The 6,709-nt window shown below is 35.5% G+C and overlaps 1 long non-coding RNA gene across 1 annotated transcript in view; it reads right to left on the reverse strand.

Moving 5' to 3' along the window:
- The window catches only part of LOC116695881 (uncharacterized), a 24,092-nt gene that overhangs the window by 3,017 nt on the left and 14,366 nt on the right, over positions 1 to 6,709 (reverse strand). The gene's annotated exons all lie outside the window — the stretch shown is intronic.

The following is a 6,709-nucleotide window of genomic DNA, read 5'->3' on the forward strand; positions in this document are numbered from 1 at the left end:
TCAAATACTTATTTTCCTCACTGTATGTCCCCCAGTGTACTGCAAGCCTGGTGGCCCACAGGGTCTAAGTTGCCCCCCACCAGGCCTAAGTCTTTTTTCAAATGTATTATTAAGACATTTTTAAACTACAATTACAGTGGGGCAGCTTGGTTGGAAACTTAGACGTAATCATATTTTTAAATATCCAGTTAGCTTTTAGCTCTGACTTAATGTAGGCCCTATGGGATCTTTGCATTTTTAAATTCTCAATTTCGTGATTCTGTTACCATAGAAACTATTGGGCTCTACATTAATGCTGCCGTCCGGGACTGGCCCCAGCCGGGTCCTCGTCAAAAAAAAGACCATTAGTTACCACTGGGATTAACAACTTTTCTGGGGGAAACTCTGCCAGTATTGTTATGTTTTCCTACTACTGCTGCTAATAATAATATTAATAACAGTGGTGGAATATAACGTTTACTTAAGTATGGTACTAATTGAACTTTACTTAAGTATTTTAATTATCTGCAATTTTTTTACTTCTTCTCCACTATATTTCAGAGGGAAGTATTGTACTTTTCACTCCACTGCTGTTATGTGATACCTTTAGTTGCTTTGCAGATTCAGATTGATAATATAAAATATAATCAACTATATGATGTGATGTTAGTGATCCCTTGGTGAAATTCACAAGCTACATGCCAGCATACATAGTCACACAATAAGCTCCACCATAACCAGCTGCAACATTAAAGTGATCCGTAATCACAATCACATGATATAATATAAATGACAATTTACACTTTATGCAATACAACAAATTTTCATGACTGTTTCAATAATTCAGTTTCCATGACAGAATCAATTTTTCTCTCTTGGGTTTGTTTTGTTTCTGGTGGTTTCATTCTTAAGTTATTATTATTTAGTTTCCTTGAGGATTCCAACATAAGCTGTGATGGTTTCTACTATATACTGTGATGGTTTCTAATGGTTTTACTAATAAGCTGTGTGGTTCTAATGGTTACTACTATCAGATGTGATGGTTTCTAATGGTTTCTACTATAAGCTGTGATGGTTTACATGGTTTCTACTATAAGCTGTGATGGTTTCTAATGGTTTACTATAAGCTGTGATGGTTTCTAATGGTTTCTACTATACGTGTGAGTTCAATGGTTCTACTAAGCTGTGAGGTTTAATGGTTTCTACTATATACTGTGGGTTTCTAATGGTTCTACTATAAGCTGTGAGGTTTCTATGGTTTCTACTATAAGCTGTGATGGTTTCTAATGGTTTCTACTATAAGCTGTGATGGTTTCTAATGGTTCTACTATAAGCTGTGATGGTTTCTAAGTGTTCTACTATAAGCTTGATGGTTTCTAATGGTCTACTATAGCTGTGATGGTTTATAATGGTTTCTTTATAAGTGTGATGGTTTCTAATGGTTTTACTATAAGCTGTGATGGTTTATAATGGTTTTACTATAAACTGTGATGGTTTCTAATGGTTTCTAATAAGCGTGTGGTTTTAATGGTTTCTACTATAAGCTGTGATGGTAATGGTTTCTTAATAAGCTGTGGATGGTTTCTACTATAAGCTGTGATGGTTCTAATGGTTTTACTATATACTGTGATGGTTTCTATGGTTCTACTATAAGCTGTGATGGTTTCTAATGGTTTCTACTATAAGCTGTGATGGTTTCTAATGGTTTTCTATAAGCTGTGATGGTTTCTAATGGTTTCTACTATAAGCTGTAATGGTTTTAAGGTTTCTACTATATGCTGGATGGTTTAATGTGTCTACTATAAGCTGTGATGGTTTCTAATGGTTTCTACTATCACTGTGATGGTTTCTAATGGTTTCTACTATCAGCTTGATGTTCTAATGGTTCACTAAACGTGATGGTTCAGGTTTTACTATAAGCTGTGATGGTTTCTAATGGTTTCTACTATAAGCTGTGATGGTTTCTAATGATTTCCACTATAAGCTGTGATGGTTTCTAAGGTTTCCACTATAAGCTGTGATGGTTTCTAATGTTTCCACTATAATGTTGATGGTTTCTAATGGTTTCTACTATAAGTGTGATGGTTTCTAATGGTTTCCACTTAAGCTGTGATGGTTTCAATGGTTTCACTGTAAGTGGATGGTTTTAATGGTTTTCACTATAAGCTGTGATGGTTTCTAATGGTTTCACTATAAGCTGTGATGGTTTCTAATGGTTTCTACTATAAGCTGTGATGGTTTCTAATGGTTTCTACTATAAGCTGTGATGGTTTCTAATGGTTTCTACTATAAGCTGTGATGGTTTCTAATGGTTTCTACTATAAGCTGTGATGGTTTCTAATGGTTTCTACTATAAGCTGTGATGGTTTCTAATGGTTTCTACTATAAGCTGTGATGGTTTCTAATGGTTTCTACTATAAGCTGTGATGGTTTCTAATGGTTTCCACTATAAGCTGTGATGGTTTCTAATGGTTCCACTAAGCTGTGATGGTTTCTAATGGTTTCACTATAAGCTGTGATGGTTTCTAATGGTTTCTACTATAAGCTGTGATGGTTTCTAATGGTTTCCACTGTAAGCTGTGATGGTTTCTAATGGTTTTCACTGTAAGCTGTGATGGTTTCTAATGGTTTTCACTATAAGCTGCGATGGTTTCTAATGGTTTCTACTATAAGCTGCGATGGTTTCAAATGGTTTCTACTATAAGCTGTGATGGTTTCTAATGGTGTCTACTATAAGCTGTGATGGTTTCTAATGGTTTCTACTATAAGCTGTGATGGTTTCTAATGGTTTCTACTATAAGCTGTGATGGTTTCTAATGGTTTCTACTATAAGCTGTGATGGTTTCTAATGGTTTCTACTATAAGCTGTGATGGTTTCTAATGGTTTCTACTATCAGCTGTGATGGTTTCTAATGGTTTCTACTATAAGCTGTGATGGTTTCTAATGGTTTCTACTATATACTGTGATGGTTTCTAATGGTTTCTAATATAAGCTGTGATGGTTTCTAATGGTTTACTATAGCTGTGATGGTTTTCTAATGGTTTCTACTATAAGATGTGTGATGGTTTTAATGGTTCTACTTAAGCTGTGGATGGTTTCTAATGGTTTCTACTATTACTGTGATGGTTTCTAATGGTTTCTACTATAAGCTGTGATGGTTTCTAATGGTTTCTACTATATACTGTGATGGTTTCTAATGGTCTCTACTATCAGCTGTGATGGTTTCTAATGGTTTCTACTATAAGCTGTGATGGTTTATAATGGTTTCTACTATAAGCTGTGATGGTTTCTAATGGTTTCTACTATAAGCTGTGATGGTTTCTACTATAAGCTGTGATGGTTTCTAATGGTTTCCACTATAAGCTGTGATGGTTTCTAATGGTTTCTACGATAAGCTGTGATGGTTTCTAATGGTTTCTACTATATACTGTGATGGTTTCTAATGGTTTTACTATAAGCTGTGATGTTTCTAAGGTTCACCTAAGCGTGATGGTTCTATGGTTTTCTATAAGCTGTGTGGTTCTAATGGTTTCCACTAAAGCGTGAGGTTTTAATGGTTCCACTATAAGCTGTGATGGTTTCTAATGGTTCTCACTATAAGCTGTGATGGTTTCTAATGGTTTCTACTTATAAGCTGTGATGGTTTTAATGGTTTCTATAAGATGTGATGGTTAATGGTTTCACTGAAACTGTGAGGGTTTCTAATGGTTTCCACGTAAGCTGTGATGGTTCTAATGGTTACTGTAGCTGTGATGGTTTCTAATGGTTTTCACTATAAGCTGCGAGGTTTCTAATGGTTTCTACTATAAGCTGTGATGGTTTCAATGGTTTTCACTATAAGCTGCGATGGGTTTCTATGGTTTCTACTAAAGCTGTGATGGTTTCTAATGGTTTCTCACTATAAGTGTGATGGTTTCTAATGGTGTCTACTATAAGCTGTGATGGTTTCAATGGTTTCTACTATAAGCTGTGATTGTTTTAATGGTTCTACTATAAGCTGTGATGGTTTCTAATGGTTTCTATAAAGCTGTGATGGTTTCTAATGGTTTTACTATAGCTGTGATGGTTTAATGGTTTCTACTATAAGCTGTGATGGTTTCTAATGATTTCACTATAAGCTGTGATGGTTTCAATGGTTTCCACTATAAGCTGTGATGGTTTCTATGGTTTCCACTATAAGCTGTGATGGTTTCTAATGGTTTCTACTATAAGCTGTGATGGTTTCTAATGGTTTCCACTGTAAGCTGTGATGGTTTCAAAAGGTTTTCACTGTAAGCTGTGATGGTTTCTAATGGTTTCACTATAAGCTGCGATGGTTTCTAATGGTTTCTACTATAAGCTGATGGTTTCAATGTGTCTACATAAGCTGTGATGGTTTCTATGGGTCTACTATAAGCTGTGATGGTTTCTAAGGTTTTACTATAAGCTGTGAGGTTTCTAATGTTTTACTATAAGCTGTGATGGTTTCTAAGGTTTCTACTATAAGCTGTGATGGTTCTAATGGTTTCTACTATAAGCTGTGATGGGTTTCTAATGGTTTCTACTTAGCTGTGATGGTTTCTAATGGTTGTTTTACTATAAGCTGTGATGGTTTCTAATGGTTTACTATAATACTGTGATGGTTTCTAATGGTTTAATATAAGCTGTGATGGTTTCTAATGGTTATACTATCAGCTGTGATGGTTTCTAATGGTTTCTACTATAAGCTGTGATGGTTTCAATGGTTTCACTATAGTGTGATGGTTTCTAATGGTTTCTAATATACTGTGAGGTTTCTAATGGTTTCTACTATAAGCTGTGATGGTTTCTAATGGTTTCTACTATATACTGTGATGGTTTCTAATGGTCCTCAATATCGCTGTGATGGTTTCTATGGTTTCTACTATAAGACTGTGATGGTTTATAGTTTCTACTATAAGCTGTGATGGTTTCTAATGGTTTCTACTACTAAGCTGTGATGGTTTCTTACTATAAGCTGTGATGGTTTCTAATGGTTTCACTATAAGCTGTGATGGTTTCTAATGGTTTCTATATAAGCTGTGAGGTTTTAATGGTTTCTACGTATACTGTGTGGTTTCAATGGTTTCTACTATAGCTGTGATGGTTTCTATGGTTTCACTATAAGCTGTGATGGTTTCTAATGGTTTCTACTATAAGCTGTGATGGTTTCTAATGGTTTCCACTACTAAAGCGGATGGTTTCTAATGGTTTCCACTATAAGGTGATGTTTCTAATGGTTTCACTATAAGCTGTGATGGGTTCTAATGGTTTCTACATAAGTGTGATGGTTTCTAAGGTTTACTATAAGCTGTGATGGTTTTTATGGTTTTCACTGAACTGTGGGGTTCTAATGTTCCCTGTAAGCGTGATGGTTCTATGGTTTTCACTGTAAGCTGTGAGGTTTTCTAATGGTTTTCAATAAGCTGCGATGGTTTCTAATGGTTTCTACTATAAGCTGGGATGGTTTCTAATGGTTTTCACTATAAGCTGCGATGGTTCTAATGGTTCTTATATACTGTGATGGTTTCTAATGGTCTCTACTATCAGCTGTGAGTTTCTAATGGTTTTATACTAAGCTGTGATGGTTATATGGTTTCTACTATAAGCTGTGATGGGTTTAATGGTTTCTACTATAAGCTGTGATGGTTACTATAAGCTGTGATGGGTTCTAAGGTTTCACATAAGCTTGATGGTTCTAATGGTTTCACTATAAGCTGGATGGTTCTAAGGTTTATATACTGTGATGGTTTCTAATGGTTCTACTATAAGCTGTGATGGTTTCTAATGGTTTCACTATACAGCTGTGTGGTTTCTAATGGTTTCCAATAAGCTGTGATGGTTCTAATGGTTTCACTATAAGCTGTGATGGTTTCAATGGTTCCACTATAAGCGTGATGGTTTCTAATGGTTTCCACTTAAGCTGTGATGGTTTCTAATGGTTTCTACTATAAGCTGTATGGTTCTAAGGGTTTTACTATAAGCTGTGATGGTTTCTAATGGTTTTCACTGTAAATGTGAGGGTTCTAATGGTTTCCACTGGAAGCTGTGATGGTTTCTAATGGTTTTCACTGTAAGCTGTGTGGTTTCTAATGGTTTTACATAAGCTGCGATGGTTCTAATGGTTCTACTATAAGCTGTGATGGTTTCTAATGGTTTTCACTATAAGCTGCGATGGTTCTAATGGTTTCTAATATAGCTGTGATGGTTTCTAATGGTTCTTACTATAAGCTGTGATGGTTTCTAATGGTGTCTACTATAAGCTGTGATGGTTTCTTGGTTTTACTATAAGCTGTGATGGTTTCTAATGGTTTCACTATAAGCTGTGATGGTTTTAAGGGTTTCTACATATACGTGATGGTTCTAATGGTTTCTACTATAAGCTGTGATGGTTTCTAATGGTTTCTACTATATACTGTGATGGTTTCTAATGGTTTCTACCATATACTGTGATGGTTTCTAATGGTTTCTACTATATACTGTGATGGTTTCTAATGGTTTCTACTATATGCTGTGATGGTTTCTAATGGTTTCTACTATATACTGTGATGGTTTCTAATGGTTTCTACCATATACTGTGATGGTTTCTAATGGTTTCTACTATATACTGTGATGGTTTCTAATGGTTTCTACTATATGCTGTGATGGTTTCTAATGGTTTCTACTAGGGGTGATCGGAGTATCCAGCTGAAACGAGTATCCGGTACGGATAAAGCACTTTTGCCGAGTACA

The sequence above is a fragment of the Etheostoma spectabile genome, chromosome 9 (assembly GCF_008692095.1).
Source record: "Etheostoma spectabile isolate EspeVRDwgs_2016 chromosome 9, UIUC_Espe_1.0, whole genome shotgun sequence".
NCBI lineage: Eukaryota > Metazoa > Chordata > Actinopteri > Perciformes > Percidae > Etheostoma > Etheostoma spectabile.